The following is a 24,018-nucleotide window of genomic DNA, read 5'->3' on the forward strand; positions in this document are numbered from 1 at the left end:
GAATCCACGGTCACTGCATCTGCGCCGTGCAATTTACTGTCACACCCGATATGAGTGGTATTTTCTGTAGTACTATTCTCATCAGTTTAATCCCTGTTACGTCCCCAATCTGGGGTCCATTTATTGAATTGATTTTTCGAACAGGGAGATGGTTAAAAAAACGTTGGCTCCCTCCCCTTTGTTTGAATCCACGGTCTCTGCGTCTGCGCCGTGCAATTTACTGTCACACCCGATATGAGTGGTATTTTCTGTAGTTCTCTTCTCATCAGTTTAATCCCTGTTACATCCCCAATCTGGGATCCATTTATTGAATTGATTTTTTGAACCGGGAGATGGTTAACAAAACGCTGGCTCCCTCCCCTTTGTTTGAATCCATGGTCACTGCGTCTGCACCGTGCAATTTACTGTCACACCCGATATGAGTGGTATTTTCTGTAGTTCTCTTCTCATCAGTTTAATCCCTGTTACGTCTCCAATCTGGGGTCCATTTATTGAATTGATTTTTTGAAAGGGGAGATGGTTAAAAAAACGCTGGCTCCCTCCCCTTTGTTTGAATCCACGGTCACTGCATCTGCGCCGTGCAATTTACTGTCACACCCGATATGAGTGGTATTTTCTATAGTTCTCTTCTCATCAGTTTAATCCCTGTTACGTCCCCAATCTGGGGTCCATTTATTGAATAGATTTTTCGAACGGGGAGATGGTTAAAAAAAACGCTGGCTCCCTCCCCTTTGTTTTAATCCACGGTCACTGCGTCTATTTACTGTCACACCCGATATGAGTGGTATTTTCTGTAGTTCTCTTCTCATCAGTTTAATCCCTGTTACGTCCCCAATCTGGGGTCCATTTATTGAATAGATTTTTCGAACCGGGAGATGGTTAAAAAAAACGTTGGCTCCCTCCCCTTTGTTTGAATCTACGGTCACTGCGTCTGCGCCTTGCAATTTACTGTCACACCCGATATGAGTGGTATTTTCTGTAGTTCTCTTCTCATCAGTTTAATCCCTGTTACGTCCCTAATCTGGGGTCCATTTATTGAATTGATTTTTCGAACGGGGAGATGGTTAAAAAAACGCTGGCTCCCTCCCCTTTGTTTGAATCCACTGTCACTGCGTCTGCGCCGTGCAATTTACTGTCACACCCGATATGAGTGGTATTTTCTGTAGTTCTCTTCTCATCAGTTTAATCCCTGTTACGTCCCCAATCTAGGGTCCATTTATTGAATTGATTTTTCGAACGGGGAAATGGTTAACAAAAACGCTGGCTCCCTCCCCTTTGTTTGAATCCACGGTCACTGCGTCTGCACCGTGCAATTTACTGTCACACCCGATATGAATGGTATTTTCTGTAGTTCTCTTCTCATCAGTTTAATCCCTGTTACTTCCCCAATCTGGGATCCATTTATTGAATAGATTTTTCGAACCGGGAAATGGTTAAAAAAAATGCTGGCTCCCTCTCCTTTGTTTGAATCCACGGTCACTGCGTCTGCGCCATGCAATTTACTGTCACACCCGATATGAGTGGTATTTTCTGTAGTTCTCTTCTCATCAGTTTAATCCCTGTTACGTCCCCAATCTAGGGTCCATTTATTGAATTGATTTTTCGAACGGGGAGATGGCTAAAAAAACGCTGGCTCCCTCCCCTTTGTTTGAATCCACGGTCACTGCGTCTGCGCCGTGCAATTTACTGTCACACCCGATATGAGTGGTATTTTCTGTAGTACTATTCTCATCAGTTTAATCCCTGTTACGTCCCCAATCTGGGGTCCATTTATTAAATAGATTTTTCAAACCGGGAGATGGTTAAAAAAACGTTGGCTCCCTCCCCTTTGTTTGAATCCACGGTCACTGCGTCTGCGCCTTGCAATTTACTGTCACACCCGATATGAGTGGTATTTTCTGTAGTTCTCTTCTCATCAGTTTAATCCCTGTTACGTCCCCAATCTAGGGTCCATTTATTGAATTGATTTTTCGAACGGGGAGATGGTTAAAAAAACGCTGGCTCCCTCCCCTTTGTTTGAATCCACGGTCACTGCGTCTGCGCCGTGCAATTTACTGTCACACCCGATATGAATGGTATTTTCTGTAGTTCTCTTCTCATCAGTTTAATCCCTGTTACTTCCCCAATCTGGGATCCATTTATTGAATTGATTTTTCGAACCGGGAGATGGTTAAAAAAACGCTGGCTCCCTCTCCTTTGTTTGAATCCACGGTCACTGCGTCTGCGCCATGCAATTTACTATCACACCCGATATGAGTGGTATTTTCTGTAGTTCTCTTCTCATCAGTTTAATCCCTGTTACGTCCCTAATCTAGGGTCCATTTATTGAATTGATTTTTCGAACGGGGAGATGGTTAAAAAAACGCTGGCTCCCTCCCCTTTGTTTGAATCCACGGTCACTGCGTCTGCGCCGTGCAATTTACTGTTACACCCGATATGAATGGTATTTTCTGTAGTTCTCTTCTCATCAGTTTAATCCCTGTTACTTCCCCAATCTGGGATCCATTTATTGAATAGATTTTTCGAACCGGGAGATGGTTAAAAAAACGCTGGCTCCCTCTCCTTTGTTTGAATCCACGGTCACTGCGTCTGCGCCATGCAATTTACTGTCACACCCGATATGAGTGGTATTTTCTGTAGTTCTCTTCTCATCAGTTTAATCCCTGTTACGTCCCCAATCTAGGGTCCATTTATTGAATTGATTTTTCGAACGGGGAGATGGCTAAAAAAACGCTGGCTCCCTCCCCTTTGTTTGAATCCACGGTCACTGCGTCTGCGCCGTGCAATTTACTGTCACACCCGATATGAGTGGTATTTTCTGTAGTACTATTTTCATCAGTTTAATCCCTGTTACGTCCCCAATCTGGGGTCCATTTATTGAATAGATTTTTTCGAACCGGGAGATGGTTAAAAAAACGTTGGCTCCCTCCCCTTTGTTTGAATCCACGGTCACTGCGTCTGCGCCTTGCAATTTACTGTCACACCCGATATGAGTGGTATTTTCTGTAGTACTATTCTCATCAGTTTAATCCCTGTTACGTCCCCAATCTGGGGTCCATTTATTGAATTGATTTTTCGATCGGTGAGATGGTTAAAAAAACGCTGGCTCCCTCCCCTTTGTTTGAATCCACGGTCACTGCGTCTGCGCCGTGCAATTTACTGTCACACCCGATATGAGTGGTATTTTCTGTAGTTCTCTTCTCATCAGTTTAATCCCTGTTACGTGCCCAATCTGGGGTCCATTTATTGAATTGATTTTTTGAACGGGGAGATGGTTAAAAAAACGCTGGCTCCCTCTCCTTTGTTTGAATCCACGGTCACTGCATCTGCGCCGTGCAATTTACTGTCACACCCGATATGAGTGGTATTTTCTGTAGTACTATTCTCATCAGTTTAATCCCTGTTACGTCCCCAATCTGGGGTCCATTTATTGAATTGATTTTTCGAACGGGGAGATGGTTAAAAAAACGTTAGCTTCCTCCCCTTTGTTTGAATCCACGGTCTCTGCGTCTGCGCCGTGCAATTTACTGTCACACCCGATATGAGTGGTATTTTCTGTTGTTCTCTTCTCATCAGTTTAATCCCTGTTACATCCCCAATCTGGGATCCATTTATTGAATCGATTTTTTGAACCGGGAGATGGTTAACAAAACGCTGGCTCCCTCCCCTTTGTTTGAATCCATGGTCACTGCGTCTGCGCCGTGCAATTTACTGTCACACCCGATATGAGTGGTATTTTCTGTAGTTCTCTTCTCATCAGTTTAATCCCTGTTACGTCTCCAATCTGGGGTCCATTTATTGAATTGATTTTTTGAACGGGGAGATGGTTAAAAAAACGCTGGCTCCCTCCCCTTTGTTTGAATCCACGGTCACTGCATCTGCGCCGTGCAATTTACTGTCACACCCGATATGAGTGGTATTTTCTATAGTTCTCTTCTCATCAGTTTAATCCCTGTTACGTCCCCAATCTGGGGTCCATTTATTGAATAGATTTTTCGAACCGGGAGATGGTTAAAAAAACGTTGGCTCCCTCCCCTTTGTTTGAATCTACGGTCACTGCATCTGCGCCTTGCAATTTACTTTCACACCCGATATGAGTGGTATTTTCTGTAGTTCTCTTCTCATCAGTTTAATCCCTGTTACGTCCCCAATCTGGGGTCCATTTATTGAATTGATTTTTCGAACGGGGAGATGGTTAAAAAAACGCTGGCTCCCTCCCCTTTGTTTGAATCCACGGTCACTGCGTCTGCGCCGTGCAATTTACTGTCACACCCGATATGAGTGGTATTTTCTGTAGTTCTCTTCTTATCAGTTTAATCCCTGTTACGTCCCCAATCTGGGGTCCATTTATTGAATTGATTTTTCGAACGGGGAGATGATTAAAAAAACGCTGGCTCCCTCCCCTTTGTTTTAATCCACGGTCACTGCGTCTGCGCCGTGCAATTTACTGTCACACCCGATATGAGTGGTATTTTCTGTAGTACTATTCTCATCAGTTTAATCCCTGTTACGTCCCCAATCTGGGGTCCATTTATTGAATTGATTTTTCGAACGGGGAAATGGTTAAAAAAACGCTGGCTCCCTCCCCTTTGTTTTAATCCACGGTCACTGCATCTGCGCCGTGCAATTTACTGTCACACCCGATATGTGTGGTATTTTCTGTAGTTCTCTTCTCATCAGTTTAATCCCTGTTACGTCCCCAATCTGGGGTCCATTTATTGAATTGATTTTTTGAACGGGGAGATGGTTAAAAAAACGCTGGCTCCCTCCCCTTTGTTTGAATTCACGGTCACTGCGTCTGCGCCGTGCAATTTACTGTCACACCCGATATGAGTGGTATTTTCTGTAGTTCTCTTCTCATCAGTTTAATCCCTGTTACGTGCCCAATCTGGGGTCCATTTATTGAATTGATTTTTCGAACGGGGAGATGGTTAAAAAAACGTTAGCTCCCTCCCCTTTGTTTGAATCCACGGTCTCTGCGTCTGCGCCGTGCAATTTACTGTCACACCCGATATGAGTGGTATTTTCTGTAGTTCTCTTCTCATCAGTTTAATCCCTGTTACATCCTAAATCTGGGATCCATTTATTGAATTGATTTTTTGAACCGGGAGATGGTTAACAAAACGCTGGCTCCCTCCCCTTTGTTTGAATCCATGGTCACTGCGTCTGCGCCGTGCAATTTACTGTCACACCCGATATGAGTGGTATTTTCTGTAGTTCTCTTCTCATCAGTTTAATCCCTGTTACGTCTCCAATCTGGGGTCCATTTATTGAATTGATTTTTTGAACGGGGAGATGGTTAAAAAAACGCTGGCTCCCTCCCCTTTGTTTGAATCCACGGTCACTGCATCTGCGCCGTGCAATTTACTGTCACACCCGATATGAGTGGTATTTTCTATAGTTCTCTTCTCATCAGTTTAATCCCTGTTACGTCCCCAATCTGGGGTCCATTTATTGAATAGATTTTTCAAACCGGGAGATGGTTAAAAAAACGTTGGCTCCCTCCCCTTTGTTTGAATCTACGGTCACTGCATCTGCGCCTTGCAATTTACTGTCACACCCGATATGAGTGGTATTTTCTGTAGTACTATTCTCATCAGTTTAATCCCTGTTACGTCCCCAATCTGGGGTCCATTTATTGAATTGATTTTTCGAACGGGGAAATGGTTAAAAAAACGCTGGCTCCCTCCCCTTTGTTTTAATCCACGGTCACTGCGTCTGCACCGTGCAATTTACTGTCACACCCGATATGTGTGGTATTTTCTGTAGTTCTCTTCTCATCAGTTTAATCCCTGTTACGTCCCCAATCTGGGGTCCATTTATTGAATAGATTTTTTGAACGGGGAGATGGTTAAAAAAACGCTGGCTCCCTCCCCTTTGTTTGAATCCACGGTCACTGCGTCTGCGCCGTGCAATTTACTGTCACACCCGATATGAGTGGTATTTTCTGTAGTTCTCTTCTCATCAGTTTAATCCCTGTTACGTCCCCAATCTAGGGTCCATTTATTGAATAGATTTTTCGAACGGGGAGATGGCTAAAAAAACGCTGGCTCCCTCCCCTTTGTTTGAATCCACTGTCACTGCGTCTGCGCCGTGCAATTTACTGTCACACCCGATATGAGTGGTATTTTCTGTAGTTCTCTTCTCATCAGTTTAATCCCTGTTACGTCCCCAATCTAGGGTCCATTTATTGAATTGATTTTTCGAACGGGGAGATGGTTAAAAAAACGCTGGCTCCCTCCCCTTTGTTTGAATCCACGGTCACTGCGTCTGCGCCGTGCAATTTACTGTTACACCCGATATGAATGGTATTTTCTGTAGTTCTCTTCTCATCAGTTTAATCCCTGTTACTTCCCCAATCTGGGATCCATTTATTGAATAGATTTTTCGAACCGGGAGATGGTTAAAAAAACGCTGGCTCCCTCTCCTTTGTTTGAATCCACGGTCACTGCGTCTGCGCCATGCAATTTACTGTCACACCCGATATGAGTGGTATTTTCTGTAGTTCTCTTCTCATCAGTTTAATCCCTGTTACGTCCCCAATCTAGGGTCCATTTATTGAATTGATTTTTCGAACGGGGAGATGGCTAAAAAAACGCTGGCTCCCTCCCCTTTGTTTGAATCCACGGTCACTGCGTCTGCGCCGTGCAATTTACTGTCACACCCGATATGAGTGGTATTTTCTGTAGTACTATTCTCATCAGTTTAATCCCTGTTACGTCCCCAATCTGGGGTCCATTTATTGAATAGATTTTTCGAACCGGGAGATGGTTAAAAAAACGTTGGCTCCCTCCCCTTTGTTTGAATCCACGGTCACTGCGTCTGCGCCTTACAATTTACTGTCACACCCGATATGAATGGTATTTTCTGTAGTTCTCTTCTCATCAGTTTAATCCCTGTTACTTCCCCAATCTGGGATCAATTTATTGAATTGATTTTTCGAACCGGGAGATGGTTAAAAAAACGCTGGCTCCCTCTCCTTTGTTTGAATCCACGGTCACTGCGTCTGCACCATGCAATTTACTGTCACACCCGATATGAGTGCTATTTTCTGTAGTTCTCTTCTCATCAGTTTAATCCCTGTTACGTCCCCAATCTAGGGTCCATTTATTGAATAGATTTTTCGAACGGGGAGATGGCTAAAAAAACGCTGGCTCCCTCCCCTTTGTTTGAATCCACTGTCACTGCGTCTGCGCCGTGCAATTTACTGTCACACCCGATATCAGTGGTATTTTCTGTAGTTCTCTTCTCATCAGTTTAATCCCTGTTACGTCCCCAATCTAGGGTCCATTTATAGAATTGATTTTTCGAACGGGGAGATGGTTAAAAAAACGCTGGCTCCCTCCCCTTTGTTTGAATCCACGGTCACTGCGTCTGCGCCGTGCAATTTACTGTTACACCCGATATGAATGGTATTTTCTGTAGTTCTCTTCTCATCAGTTTAATCCCTGTTACTTCCCCAATCTGGGATCCATTTATTGAATAGATTTTTCGAACCGGGAGATGGTTAAAAAAACGCTGGCTCCCTCTCCTTTGTTTGAATCCACGGTCACTGCGTCTGCGCCATGCAATTTACTGTCACACCCGATATGAGTGGTATTTTCTGTCGTTCTCTTCTCATCAGTTTAATCCCTGTTACGTCCCCAATCTAGGGTCCATTTATTGAATAGATTTTTCGAACGGGGAGATGGCTAAAAAAAACGCTGGCTCCCTCCCCTTTGTTTGAATCCACTGTCACTGCGTCTGCGCCGTGCAATTTACTGTCACACCCGATATGAGTGGTATTTTCTGTAGTTCTCTTCTCATCAGTTTAATCCCTGTTACGTCCCCAATCTAGGGTCCATTTATTGAATTGATTTTTCGAACGGGGAGATGGTTAAAAAAACGCTGGCTCCCTCCCCTTTGTTTGAATCCACGGTCACTGCGTCTGCACCGTGCAATTTACTGTCACACCCGATATGAGTGGTATTTTCTTTAGTTCTCTTCTCATCAGTTTAATCCCTGTTACGTCCCCAATCTGGGGTCCATTTATTGAATTGATTTTTCGAACGGGGAGATGGTTAAAAAAACGCTGGCTCCCTCCCCTTTGTTTTAATCCACGGTCACTGCGTCTGCGCCGTGCAATTTACTGTCACACCCGATATGTGTGGTATTTTCTGTAGTTCTCTTCTCATCAGTTTAATCCCTGTTACGTCCCCAATCTGGGGTCCATTTATTGAATTGATTTTTTGAACAGGGAGATGGTTAAAAAAACGCTGGCTCCCTCCCCTTTGTTTGAATCCACGGTCACTGCGTCTGCGCCGTGCAATTTACTGTCACACCCGATATGAGTGGTATTTTCTGTAGTTCTCTTCTCATCAGTTTAATCCCTGTTACGTCCCCAATCTAGGGTCCATTTATTGAATTGATTTTTCGAACGGGGAGATGGTTAAAAAAACGCTGGCTCCCTCCCCTTTGTTTGAATCCACGGTCACTGCGTCTGCGCCGTGCAATTTACTGTCACACCCGATATGAATGGTATTTTCTGTAGTTCTCTTCTCATCAGTTTAATCCCTGTTACTTCCCCAATCTGGGATCCATTTATTGAATTGATTTTTCGAACCGGGAGATGGTTAAAAAAACGCTGGCTCCCTCTCCTTTGTTTGAATCCACGGTCACTGCGTCTGCGCCATGCAATTTACTGTCACACCCGATATGAGTGGTATTTTCTGTCGTTCTCTTCTCATCAGTTTAATCCCTGTTACGTCCCCAATCTAGGGTCCATTTATTGAATAGATTTTTCGAACGGGGAGATGGCTAAAAAAACGCTGGCTCACTCCCCTTTGTTTGAATCCACTGTCACTGCGTCTGCGCCGTGCAATTTACTGTCACACCCGATATGAGTGGTATTTTCTGTAGTTCTCTTCTCATCAGTTTAATCCCTGTTACGTCCCCAATCTAGGGTCCATTTATTGAATTGATTTTTCAAACCGGGAGATGGTTAAAAAAACGCTGGCTCCCTCTCCTTTGTTTGAATCCACGGTCACTGCGTCTGCGCCATGCAATTTACTGTCACACCCGATATGAGTGGTATTTTCTGTCGTTCTCTTCTCATCAGTTTAATCCCTGTTACGTCCCCAATCTAGGGTCCATTTATTGAATAGATTTTTCGAACGGGGAGATGGCTAAAAAAACGCTGGCTCCCTCCCCTTTGTTTGAATCCACTGTCACTGCGTCTGCGCCGTGCAATTTACTGTCACACCCGATATGAGTGGTATTTTCTGTAGTTCTCTTCTCATCAGTTTAATCCCTGTTACGTCCCCAATCTAGGGTCCATTTATTGAATTGATTTTTCGAACGGGGAGATGGTTAAAAAAACGCTGGCTCCCTCCCCTTTGTTTGAATCCACGGTCACTGCGTCTGCGCCGTGCAATTTACTGTTACACCCGATATGAATGGTATTTTCTGTAGTTCTCTTCTCATCAGTTTAATCCCTGTTACTTCCCCAATCTAGGATCCATTTATTGAATAGATTTTTCGAACCGGGAGATGGTTAAAAAAACGCTGGCTCCCTCTCCTTTGTTTGAATCCACGGTCACTGCGTCTGCGCCGTGCAATTTACTGTTACACCCGATATGAATGGTATTTTCTGTAGTTCTCTTCTCATCAGTTTAATCCCTGTTACGTCCCCAATCTAGGGTCCATTTATTGAATTGATTTTTCGAACGGGGAGATGGCTAAAAAAACGCTGGCTCCCTCCCCTTTGTTTGAATCCACGGTCACTGCGTCTGCGCCGTGCAATTTACTGTCACACCCGATATGAGTGGTATTTTCTGTAGTACTATTCTCATCAGTTTAATCCCTGTTACGTCCCCAATCTGGGGTCCATTTATTGAATAGATTTTTCGAACCGGGAGATGGTTAAAAAAAATGCTGGCTCCCTCCCCTTTGTTTTAATCCACGTTCACTGCGTCTATTTACTGTCACACCCGATATGAGTGGTATTTTCTGTAGTTCTCTTCTCATCAGTTTAATACCTGTTACGTCCCCAATCTGGGGTCCATTTATTGAATAGATTTTTCGAACCGGGAGATTTTTTAAAAAACGTTGGCTCCCTCCCCTTTGTTTGAATCCACGGTCACTGCGTCTGCGCCTTGCAATTTACTGTCACACCCGATATGAGTGGTATTTTCTGTAGTTCTCTTCTCATCAGTTTAATCCCTGTTACGTCCCCAATCTGGGGTCCATTTATTGAATTGATTTTTCGAACGTGGAGATGGTTAAAAAAACGCTGGCTCCCTTTCCTTTGTTTGAATCCACGGTCACTGCGTCTGCGCCGTGCAATTTACTGTCACACCCGATATGAGTGGTATTTTCTGTAGTTCTCTTCTCATCAGTTTAATCCCTGTTACGTGCCCAATCTTGGGTCCATTTATTGAATTGATTTTTCGATCGGGGAGATGGTTAAAAAAACTCTGGCTCCCTCCCCTTTGTTTGAATCCACGGTCACTGCGTCTGCGCCGTGCAATTTACTGTCACACCCGATATGAATGGTATTTTCTGTAGTTCTCTTCTCATCAGTTTAATCCCTGTTACGTCCCCAATCTAGGGTCCATTTATTGAATTGATTTTTCGAACGGGGAGATGGTTAAAAAAACGCTGGCTCCCTCCCCTTTGTTTGAATCCACGGTCACTGCGTCTGCGCCGTGCAATTTACTGTTACACCCGATATGAATGGTATTTTCTGTAGTTCTCTTCTCATCAGTTTAATCCCTGTTACTTCCCCAATCTGGGATCCATTTATTGAATAGATTTTTCGAACCGGGAGATGGTTAAAAAAACGCTGGCTCCCTCTCCTTTGTTTGAATCCACGGTTACTGCGTCTGCGCCGTGCAATTTACTGTTACACCCGATATGAATGGTATTTTCTGTAGTTCTCTTCTCATCAGTTTAATCCCTGTTACGTCCCCAATCTAGGGTCCATTTATTGAATTGATTTTTCGAACGGGGAGATGGCTAAAAAAACGCTGGCTCCCTCCCCTTTGTTTGAATCCACGGTCACTGCGTCTGCGCCGTGCAATTTACTGTCACACCCGATATGAGTGGTATTTTCTGTAGTACTATTCTCATCAGTTTAATCCCTGTTACGTCCCCAATCTGGGGTCCATTTATTGAATAGATTTTTCGAACCGGGAGATGGTTAAAAAAACGTTGGCTCCCTCCCCTTTGTTTGAATCCACGGTCACTGCGTCTGCGCCTTGCAATTTACTGTCACACCCGATATGAGTGGTATTTTCTGTAGTTCTCTTCTCATCAGTTTAATCCCTGTTACGTCCCCAATCTGGGGTCCATTTATTGAATTGATTTTTCGAACGTGGAGATGGTTAAAAAAACGCTGGCTCCCTCTCCTTTGTTTTAATCCACGGTCACTGCGTCTATTTACTGTCACACCCGATATGAGTGGTATTTTCTGTAGTTCTCTTCTCATCAGTTTAATACCTGTTACGTCCCCAATCTGGGGTCCATTTATTGAATAGATTTTTCGAACCGGGAGATGGTTAAAAAAACGTTGGCTCCCTCCCCTTTGTTTGAATCCACGGTCACTGCGTCTGCGCCTTGCAATTTACTGTCACACCCGATATGAGTGGTATTTTCTGTAGTTCTCTTCTCATCAGTTTAATCCCTGTTACGTCCCCAATCTGGGGTCCATTTATTGAATTGATTTTTCGAACGTGGAGATGGTTAAAAAAAACGCTGGCTCCCTTTCCTTTGTTTGAATCCACGGTCACTGCGTCTGCGCCGTGCAATTTACTGTCACACCCGATATGAGTGGTATTTTCTGTAGTTCTCTTCTCATCAGTTAAATCCCTGTTACGTGCCCAATCTTGGGTCCATTTATTGAATTGATTTTTCGATCGGGGAGATGGTTAAAAAAACGCTGGCTCCCTCCCCTTTGTTTGAATCCACGGTCACTGCATCTGCGCCGTGCAATTTACTGTCACACCCGATATGAGTGGTATTTTCTGTAGTACTATTCTCATCAGTTTAATCCCTATTACGTCCCCAATCTGGGGTCCATTTATTGAATTGATTTTTCGAACGGGGAGATGGTTAAAAAAAGTTGGCTCCCTCCCCTTTGTTTGAATCCACGGTCTCTGCGTCTGCGCCGTGCAATTTACTGTCACACCCGATATGAGTGGTATTTTCTGTAGTTCTCTTCTCATCAGTTTAATCCCTGTTACGTCTCCAATCTGGGGTCCATTTATTGAATTGATTTTTTGAACGGGGAGATGGTTAAAAAAACGCTGGCTCCCTCCCCTTTGTTTGAATCCACGGTCACTGCATCTGCGCCGTGCAATTTACTGTCACACCCGATATGAGTGGTATTTTCTGTAGTACTATTCTCATCAGTTTAATCCCTATTACGTCCCCAATCTGGGGTCCATTTATTGAATTGATTTTTCGAACGGGGAGATGGTTAAAAAAAGTTGGCTCCCTCCCCTTTGTTTGAATCCACGGTCTCTGCGTCTGCGCCGTGCAATTTACTGTCACACCCGATATGAGTGGTATTTTCTGTAGTTCTCTTCTCATCAGTTTAATCCCTGTTACGTCTCCAATCTGGGGTCCATTTATTGAATAGATTTTTCGAACGGGGAGATGGTTAAAAAAAACGCTGGCTCCCTCCCCTTTGTTTTAATCCACGTTCACTGCGTCTATTTACTGTCACACCCGATATGAGTGGTATTTTCTGTAGTTCTCTTCTCATCAGTTTAATCCCTGTTACGTCCCCAATCTGGGGTCCATTTATTGAATAGATTTTTCGAATCGGGAGATGGTTAAAAAAACGTTGGCTCCCTCCCCTTTGTTTGAATCTACGGTCACTGCGTCTGCGCCTTGCAATTTACTGTCACACCCGATATGAGTGGTATTTTCTGTAGTTCTCTTCTCATCAGTTTAATCCCTGTTACGTCCCCAATCTGGGGTCCATTTATTGAATTGATTTTTCGAACGTGGAGATGGTTAAAAAAACGCTGGCTCCCTCCCCTTTGTTTGAATCCACGGTCACTGCGTCTGCGCCGTGCAATTTACTGTCACACCCGATATGAATGGTATTTTCTGTAGTTCTCTTCTCATCAGTTTAATCCCTGTCACGTGCCCAATCTGGGGTCCATTTATTGAATTGATTTTTCGAACGGGGAGATGGTTAAAAAAACGCTGGCTCCCTCCCCTTTGTTTGAATCCACGGTCACTGCATCTGCGCCGTGCAATTTACTGTCACACCCGATATGAGTGGTATTTTCTGTAGTACTATTCTCATCAGTTTAATCCCTGTTACGTCCCCAATCTGGGGTCCATTTATTGAATTGATTTTTCGAACCGGGAGATGGTTAAAAAAATGCTGGCTCCCTCCCCTTTGTTTGAATCCACGGTCACTGTGTCTGCGCCGTGCAATTTACTGTCACACCCGATATGAGTGGTATTTTCTGTAGTTCTCTTCTCATCAGTTTAATCCCTGTTACGTCCCCAATCTGGGGTCCATTTATTGAATTGATTTTTTGAACGGGGAGATGGTTAAAAAAACGCTGGCTCCCTCCCCTTTGTTTGAATCCACGGTCACTGAGTCTGCGCCGTGCAATTTACTGTCACACCCGATATGAGTGGTATTTTCTGTAGTTCTCTTCTCATCAGTTTAATCCCTGTTACGTCCCCAATCTGGGGTCCATTTATTGAATAGATTTTTCTAACGGGGAGATGGTTAAAAAAACGCTGGCTCCCTCCCCTTTGTTTGAATCCACGGTCACTGCGTCTGCACCGTGCAATTTACTGTCACACCCGATATGAGTGGTATTTTCTGTAGTTCTTTTCTCATCAGTTTAATCCCTGTTACGTCCCCAATCTGGGGGGCCTATTTATTGAATTGATTTTTCGAACGGGGAGATGGTTTAAAAAACGCTGGCTCCCTCCCCTTTGTTTGAATCCACGGTCACTGCGTCTGCACCGTGCAATTTACTGTCACACCCGATATGAGTGGTATTTTCTGTAGTTCTCTTCTCATCAGTTTAATCCCTGTTACATCCCCAATCTGGGGTCCATTTATTGAATAGATTTTTCGAACGGGGAGATGGTTAAAAAAACGCTGGCTCCCGGGGGGCGTGGCCTGACCGAGCTCTATGGCGGCTGCTTGAGTGCGGAGCTCCCGCTACTAGTTTTCACTACAGCCTGTTTTAAAGCACTACCCACGAGCAGCGAGGAAAATTCACCCTAAAGATCCCCCCAGAGTCTTGTCTGATCACAAGAGAGACTCGTCTCAGCATTTACACATGGAGAAATACCTTCAGAAGCAAGCTTCCCAGACGCCAGCACGTACTAGCAAAATGGCGCTGAAGCGGAATGAGGAAGAAGGAGCTCATGGAGGCCAGAGCCTGGATACACTGCCAGCTGACACAGAGGAGGTGAGCGAACCGCAAGTCGGAAATGAAGCGACAGCACTTACCCGCGACTTCTTAGAGAAGGCACTTTACAGAGCGCTGGCCCCGATCGCTGCTGACTTAGCAACTATAAAGGCAGACGTCCGCCATATTGGGGACAGGGTCGAATCCCTTGAGACGGTACAAGACTCCATGTTGACCTTTAATGCGGCGGTTAGAGAATCGTTAGGGGCTCATAATAGGGCCATGAACAGCCTGCTCTCACAAATGGAGGATCAAGAAAATAGGAACCGTCGTCGAAACATACGAATAAGAGGGCTCCCAGAAGCGGAAGAGAAGGAAGATCTGATGAATGTAATGGGCCTACTATTTTCCTCACTACTCGGTCCAGAGAGGGCTAAAGATGTCACTGTAGAGAGAGTGCACAGAGCACTTCGGCCAAAGCCTAGTTCTTCTGAAAATCCGAGGGACATTATATGTGGTATCCTGAGCTTTAGAGATACAGAAGAAGTATTACAAAAAGCGAGAGAAAAGAAAGAGATTCACTTACTGGGGAGAAGCGTGCAAATATATCAAGATCTTGCGGCCTCTACACTTCAGAAGAGAAGAATATTGAAACCACTTACAGATCTCCTCCGTTCTTCCAAGATTCCTTACAGGTGGCTATTTCCATTTGGCATCCTGATTACTGCCGGGAATCGCAGGTTCACTGTTCGTACTCCCACTGATTTACCACCAGTCTGGGAAATGCTGGACCTTACTCCGGTAGATGTTCCATCCTGGCTACCAGTACCTCCAGAAGAAGATTTACCTCCCTTGCCACAGGCCTCAACATGGCTGAAGCCGAAACAACAGCGAAACGTCCGAGGTAGAAGAGGAGCAAACAGAGGGACAGACGCCTGAGACTTGACAGTCATTTAATTATCGGCGGTGTATCCGTCAACCTATCAGGGTATCCTTTTGCTTTACTTTAACTCCTCAGGTGCCCGCATGTTCACTTTTCATACGATCAGTGAGACCCACATCATTATTTCACGTGTGTTTCTGATGTTTTTATACTTTTCAGCACATTTTATATGTTCAGTTAGAAGGGTCTAACGCCTAACACCTGACGATTAATACTCGAGAATATGTAGTTATGGGTAGTCTATTAGCTTAACTTCATATTCATTGGGCTGTAGTCGAAATCTAGGCCGATCAGGAAATACTTATGGAAAATGTTTCCCCCACCCCCCCCCATAAAGAAAGATGCATGGGGGTTTTTAGTGTTACCCCTATTATGCATAATTCGCAATGAGTTATATAGTTTTTTGTTTTTGCTCCATCTCCTGGTACTACTGGTAATTGCAAGGTTACTTTATTTATCACTAACACAAAAATGGCACCGTTAATACTTAATGTCGCCACCTATAACGTACATGGCTGCAATAGCCCCGTTAAGAGAAGTCATATTTTTAGGTCTATTAAAAAAGAATCCATAGATATCATTATGCTACAGGAGACACATTTCGCTACTCACCATATACCGAACCTGGGTAACTCATCCTTTCATTATTGGTACCATTCCTGTTCAAATACATCTTCAGCGAGAGGGGTTAGCATTGGACTTAAGAAAAGTGTCCCATTTACCTTCCATTCACAACTAGTGGATCCAGAGGGCAGGTATTTATTGGTCAACTGTGAGATAGGACATACTAAAGTTACCTTATGTAACTTATACGCACCAAATATTAAAACGGTTCATTGGTTGCTTGAAACCCTGGACAAGATAGCTGCTTTTGCCTTTGGTTGGCTTCTAATTGGAGGCGATTTTAACTTAACCCTCAATCCCTTACTAGACTCCTCAAGTGGGAAGACGGCTATCTCGTTCAGGGCGCTGAAGGCACTTCACACACGTATGAGGGATATCCATATTGTAGATATTTGGCGATCTGTACATGGGGATAGAAAAGACTTCACTTTTTATTCAAATCCTCACAGATCTTACCAGAGGTTAGACTACCTTATGATACAAGAGAACCATTTAGATTTGATACGGTCGACTGCGATAGATTGTATAACAGTCTCTGATCACGCGATGGTTCATTGCGCCATGCAATTCCCGAGTCTGAGCAGTAGGGAATGGTCTTGGAGGCTGAATCACACACTATTGGATACCCAGTCAAAAGTAGATATGATCTCGCAGAAATTGCAGGAGTATTTTGATGTGAATGTGAATACAGCAACTACGCCTGCAATCACGTGGGAGGCACACAAAGCGGTCATTAGGGGGGAATTCATAGCCCTGGGTTCACATGTAAAAAGGGAGAGAACAAAACAGATGCAGGAATTATTGACCCGCATTTCCTTACTTGATAGAACACACAAACAATTCCTAGCGCTCAAAGATCATAAGCAGTTAGTGGAACTTAGACAGGAACTCAAGTCCTTACTTAACATTAAGGCTGCTAAGGCGTTCTTAAGAGCTAAACATAAACACTATATTCATGGTAATAGGGGTAGCAAAGTAATGTCTGCTATGATTAAAAAACAAATCGAACAAACATATATTAAACAAATGAGGACCCCAGAGGGTCAAACTACTACAGATGTCTCAGAGATATCTAAGGTTTTCACGGAATATTACCAAGGACTGTATAACTTGCGGAAAGAAGAAAATAGTGAGGAATTACGGATTAGACAAGATAAGATTTCCTCTTACTTGCAGGACTTAAATCTACCGGTACTATCAGAGGTAGAGAAAGAGAGCTTAGTCGCCCCAATAACCCTTGGGGAAATTCGCAAGGTACTTAAGTCGATTCCAAATGGGAAAAGTCCAGGTCCCGACGGATTGACTATAGCTTATTATAAAAAATTCCTCCCAATTTTAGGACCACAGATGGAGTCGCTTTTCAATTCTCTGTTAAGTGGTTCCCCCCTTCCCAAGCAGTCATTAGAGGCCCACATAACGATCCTGCCGAAACAGGGTAAAGACCCCAACTTACCTTCCAGTTATCGCCCAATCTCTTTGCTCAATGCTGATATCAAGCTTTGGGCGAAGATTCTGGCTCACAGAACTTCATCCTTTCTGGTAAACTTGATCTCGCAGGAGCAATCTGGTTTTGTGGGGGGCAGGGAGTGTAGGGATAGCACACTCCGAGTTATTCTAGCTCAACAATATGCCTTATCTCATGGTAAAAAAAATACCTTATTAAGTACTGACGCTGAAAAAGCGTTTGATAGGGTGGACTGGCAATTCATGGCAGCCACCCTTAACAAGTTTGGCTTTCCGTCTCAATTTGTTGCGGCTGTGCTGTCCCTATACTCCTCCCCTACGGCGAGGATTCAAGTTAATGGGAATCTCACCTCTCCTTTTATTATCAGAAACGGGACCAGGCAGGGATGTCCACTATCCCCCACCCTATTCATATTGTGTTTAGAAACTTTCTTACAAGCTATTAGACAAGATGAAGACATTCAGGGACTTAGAGTAGGTTCTCAAATGCATACTGTTGCAGCCTTCGCTGATGACATGCTTCTTTTGCTTTCTAACCCGAGAGTGGCTTTTCCTGCGCTTCTTGAGCAACTAGAGCACTTCGGGGCACTATCCAATTTTAAAATTAATTTAGCCAAGTGTGTAGCCTTAGGAGTTAATACCCCGCAGTCGACCATATCTCACCTCAAAACCAATTACCCGTTCCAATGGCAATCAGACCATATCACCTACTTAGGAGTCCAAATAACTAAGAATCCGGAACAACTTTTCTCCCAGAATTACCCCAAATTGTTAGATGACCTCAAAAAACAACTAAAAGACCTTAAGATACCTTTCTTAACATGGTTGGGGAGAAAGAATGTTATTAAAACGTATGTTCTACCCAAACTATTATATTTAATGCAGGCCTTGCCAGTAGCTTTACCCCGTCAATTTTTGGGACAGATTAGGAGAACTTTCTCCTGTTTTGTATGGAACCAAGCCAAACCCAGAATTGCTTATCGGAGATTAGTTTTACCAAAACATAAGGGTGGTTTTGGTTTACCGGACGTAAGTGGATACTATAGGGCCATACAATTGAGACTCCACTCAGAATTAATAAACCCTAAAATTAACAAGTTAGGATGTCAGATAGCGAGGAAACAACTAGGATCCAAGGGTCTAGCTCTGTTATGGAAAGTTGGTAGGAAAATGACACATAAAGAAAACATACCTGCTACATTAATGGGTGTCGTTGACTCTTGGAGTAAATTATCCCCATTTCTGTATCCCTCTAGAATGATTTCTCCCATGACACCTATTAGACTTTTGCCTTACTTAATTATAGATGGATATAGGGATGACATGGGATTATGGGAGGCCTTGGGAGATATAGCAATAGGTGATCTATTAACTCATCGTCAGATTCCAGAAGTAGCATTTTTAAAAGAATCCTTTAATAGGGTTCCTTGGTCCTTATCACATATCTCACAGTTCACCAAGATTTGTAAGAATTATCTTGATATCACTCAGGGAAACTATGTTTCTACATGGTATGATGCAATTTGGAGTCAGTCAGCAAGTAATAAAGGTGCAATCTCCCGTCTGTACAACAAAATCCTAGAATTTAATCCTGACTCCAAACCGCTGTTCGTAGAGCAATGGGCCAAGGATATAGGAGTTCCTATTGATAATATAACATCAGAAAAAATACTCAACCATACTCATGGATTTTCAAGGTGCATAAAAATACAAGAGAACTCCTTTAAGATTGTAACCAGGTGGTACAAGACCCCTGATAAACTACATAAAATCTCTCCCTCTGTATCCGCAGACTGCTGGAGATGCGGGGCTGCTAGAGGCACTATGTTTCACATATGGTGGTCCTGTCCACTAATAAAGGTCTTTTGGGATAAGGTGTCTAGTAGGGTGCAAAATATTTGCAAGATAGGGGCTCCTATCACTTCACTAGTAGCCATTCTTAATGTACCAGACTGCAATTACAAGTTATCTGCACATTCTCTTTCAGCACACCTGATTTCAGCAGCTAAATTGTTGATCCCAAAATACTGGCTGGCCAAGGAAACCGCTAATATGCAGGAATGGAAGTATAAAGTTCAAGAATTGTGCCAACTTGAAGAATTAACGAGCTGGGAATCGTTGTCCCATGACAAATTCCTTTTAACTTGGGGAAAGTGGAAAGAATGGTATAAAACTGCATCGGACGGAGAATAGAGAGGAGAACTCCCCAAGGAGCTCTAGAGTAGTAGAACCCTAGCTTACGTCTTATGAAAGTTATAGGAGTAGTAAGGGACTAGCAAACTCACATCCTCATTATGAGATAGTTGAATATCTGAGATGGGAGTTAAGAATACATTATTATTAATGAAGCTTCTTCACCATGTACTGGAGTGGATAGGATTTGATGGAAATAGGTTGTCATTTGCTTTTATACCTAATTGTATTGTACCCTTGCATGTATACTCAATTATTGACTCAAATGGCCAGTGATGATATGTATTACATATGGAGCAGTTATGATGTTGTTCTACTATATTGTACTGTTTTGTATTGATAAAAATTTGAAAAAAAACAAAAAAAAAAACGCTGGCTCCCTCCCCTTTGTTTGAATCCACGGTCACTGCGTCTGCACCCTGCAATTTACTGTCACACCCGATACGAGTGGTATTTTCTGTAGTTCTCTTCTCATCAGTTTAATCCCTGTTACGTCCCCAATCTGGGGTCCATTTATTGAATTGATTTTTCGAACGGGGAGATGGTTAAAAAAACGCTGGCTCCCTCCCCTTTGTTTTAATCCACGCTCACTGCGTCTGCGCCGTGCAATTTACTGTCACACCCGATATGAGTGGTATTTTCTGTAGTTCTCTTCTCATCAGTTTAATCCCTGTTACGTCCTTAATCTGGGGTCCATTTATTGAATAGATTTTTCGAACGGAGAGATGGTTAAAAAAACGCTGGCTCCCTCCCCTTTGTTTGAATCCACGGTCACTGAGTCTGCGCCGTGCAATTTACTGTCACACCCGATATGAGTGGTATTTTCTGCAGTTCTCTTCTCATCAGTTTAATCCCTGTTACGTCCCCAATCTGGGGTCCATTTATTGAATTGATTTTTCGAACGGGGAGATGGTTAAAAAAACGCTGGCTCCCTCCCCTTTGTTTGAATCCACGGTCACTGCGTCTGCGCCGTGCAATTTACTGTCACACCCGATATGAGTGGTATTTTCTGTAGTTCTCTTCTCATCAGTTTAATCCCTGTTACGTCCCCAATCTGGGGTCCATTTATTGAATTGATTTTTCGAACGGGGAGATGGTTAAAAAAAACGCTGGCTCCCTCCCCTTTGTTTGAATCCACGGTCACTGCGTCTGCGTCGTGCAATTTACTGTCACACCCGATATGAGTGGTATTTTCTGTAGTACTATTCTCATCAGTTTAATCCCTGTTACGTCCCCAATCTGGGGTCCATTTATTGAATTGATTTTTCGAACGGGGAGATGGTTAAAAAAACGCTGGCTCCCTCCCCTTTGTTTGAATCCACGGTCACTGCGTCTGCGCCGTGCAATTTACTGTCACACCCGATATGAGTGGTATTTTCTGTAGTTCTCTTCTCATCAGTTTAATCCCTGTTACATCCCCAATCTGGGGTCCATTTATTGAATAGATTTTTCGAACGGGGAGATGGTTAAAAAAACGCTGGCTCCCGGGGGGCGTGGCCTGACCGAGCTCTATGGCGGCTGCTTGAGTGCGGAGCTCCCGCTACTAGTTTTCACTACAGCCTGTTTTAAAGCACTACCCACGAGCAGCGAGGAAAATTCACCCTAAAGATCCCCCCAGAGTCTTGTCTGATCACAAGAGAGACTCGTCTCAGCATTTACACATGGAGAAATACCTTCAGAAGCAAGCTTCCCAGACGCCAGCACGTACTAGCAAAATGGCGCTGAAGCGGAATGAGGAAGAAGGAGCTCATGGAGGCCAGAGCCTGGATACACTGCCAGCTGACACAGAGGAGGTGAGCGAACCGCAAGTCGGAAATGAAGCGACAGCACTTACCCGCGACTTCTTAGAGAAGGCACTTTACAGAGCGCTGGCCCCGATCGCTGCTGACTTAGCAACTATAAAGGCAGACGTCCGCCATATTGGGGACAGGGTCGAATCCCTTGAGACGGTACAAGACTCCATGTTGACCTTTAATGCGGCGGTTAGAGAATCGTTAGGGGCTCATAATAGGGCCATGAACAGCCTGCTCTCACAAATGGAGGATCAAGAAAATAGGAACCGTCGTCGAAACATACGAATAAGAGGGCTCCCAGAAGCGGAAGAGAAGGAAGATCTGATGAATGTAATGGGCCTACTATTTTCCTCACTACTCGGTCCAGAGAGGGCTAAAGATGTCACTGTAGAGAGAGTGCACAGAGCACTTCGGCCAAAGCCTAGTTCTTCTGAAAATCCGAGGGACATTATATGTGGTATCCTGAGCTTTAGAGATACAGAAGAAGTATTACAAAAAGCGAGAGAAAAGAAAGAGATTCACTTACTGGGGAGAAGCGTGCAAATATATCAAGATCTTGCGGCCTCTACACTTCAGAAGAGAAGAATATTGAAACCACTTACAGATCTCCTCCGTTCTTCCAAGATTCCTTACAGGTGGCTATTTCCATTTGGCATCCTGATTACTGCCGGGAATCGCAGGTTCACTGTTCGTACTCCCACTGATTTACCACCAGTCTGGGAAATGCTGGACCTTACTCCGGTAGATGTTCCATCCTGGCTACCAGTACCTCCAGAAGAAGATTTACCTCCCTTGCCACAGGCCTCAACATGGCTGAAGCCGAAACAACAGCGAAACGTCCGAGGTAGAAGAGGAGCAAACAGAGGGACAGACGCCTGAGACTTGACAGTCATTTAATTATCGGCGGTGTATCCGTCAACCTATCAGGGTATCCTTTTGCTTTACTTTAACTCCTCAGGTGCCCGCATGTTCACTTTTCATACGATCAGTGAGACCCACATCATTATTTCACGTGTGTTTCTGATGTTTTTATACTTTTCAGCACATTTTATATGTTCAGTTAGAAGGGTCTAACGCCTAACACCTGAGGATTAATACTCGAGAATATGTAGTTATGGGTAGTCTATTAGCTTAACTTCATATTCATTGGGCTGTAGTCGAAATCTAGGCCGATCAGGAAATACTTATGGAAAATGTTTCCCCCCCCCCCCCCATAAAGAAAGATGCATGGGGGTTTTTAGTGTTACCCCTATTATGCATAATTCGCAATGAGTTATATAGTTTTTTGTTTTTGCTCCATCTCCTGGTACTACTGGTAATTGCAAGGTTACTTTATTTATCACTAACACAAAAATGGCACCGTTAATACTTAATGTCGCCACCTATAACGTACATGGCTGCAATAGCCCCGTTAAGAGAAGTCATATTTTTAGGTCTATTAAAAAAGAATCCATAGATATCATTATGCTACAGGAGACACATTTCGCTACTCACCATATACCGAACCTGGGTAACTCATCCTTTCATTATTGGTACCATTCCTGTTCAAATACATCTTCAGCGAGAGGGGTTAGCATTGGACTTAAGAAAAGTGTCCCATTTACCTTCCATTCACAACTAGTGGATCCAGAGGGCAGGTATTTATTGGTCAACTGTGAGATAGGACATACTAAAGTTACCTTATGTAACTTATACGCACCAAATATTAAAACGGTTCATTGGTTGCTTGAAACCCTGGACAAGATAGCTGCTTTTGCCTTTGGTTGGCTTCTAATTGGAGGCGATTTTAACTTAACCCTCAATCCCTTACTAGACTCCTCAAGTGGGAAGACGGCTATCTCGTTCAGGGCGCTGAAGGCACTTCACACACGTATGAGGGATATCCATATTGTAGATATTTGGCGATCTGTACATGGGGATAGAAAAGACTTCACTTTTTATTCAAATCCTCACAGATCTTACCAGAGGTTAGACTACCTTATGATACAAGAGAACCATTTAGATTTGATACGGTCGACTGCGATAGATTGTATAACAGTCTCTGATCACGCGATGGTTCATTGCGCCATGCAATTCCCGAGTCTGAGCAGTAGGGAATGGTCTTGGAGGCTGAATCACACACTATTGGATACCCAGTCAAAAGTAGATATGATCTCGCAGAAATTGCAGGAGTATTTTGATGTGAATGTGAATACAGCAACTACGCCTGCAATCACGTGGGAGGCACACAAAGCGGTCATTAGGGGGGAATTCATAGCCCTGGGTTCACATGTAAAAAGGGAGAGAACAAAACAGATGCAGGAATTATTGACCCGCATTTCCCTACTTGATAGAACACACAAACAATTCCTAGCGCTCAAAGATCATAAGCAGTTAGTGGAACTTAGACAGGAACTCAAGTCCTTACTTAACATTAAGGCTGCTAAGGCGTTCTTAAGAGCTAAACATAAACACTATATTCATGGTAATAGGGGTAGCAAAGTAATGTCTGCTATGATTAAAAAACAAATCGAACAAACATATATTAAACAAATGAGGACCCCAGAGGGTCAAACTACTACAGATGTCTCAGAGATATCTAAGGTTTTCACGGAATATTACCAAGGACTGTATAACTTGCGGAAAGAAG

This window comes from Bufo bufo, chromosome 5 (genome assembly GCF_905171765.1).
Source record: "Bufo bufo chromosome 5, aBufBuf1.1, whole genome shotgun sequence".
NCBI classification, from domain to species: domain Eukaryota; kingdom Metazoa; phylum Chordata; class Amphibia; order Anura; family Bufonidae; genus Bufo; species Bufo bufo.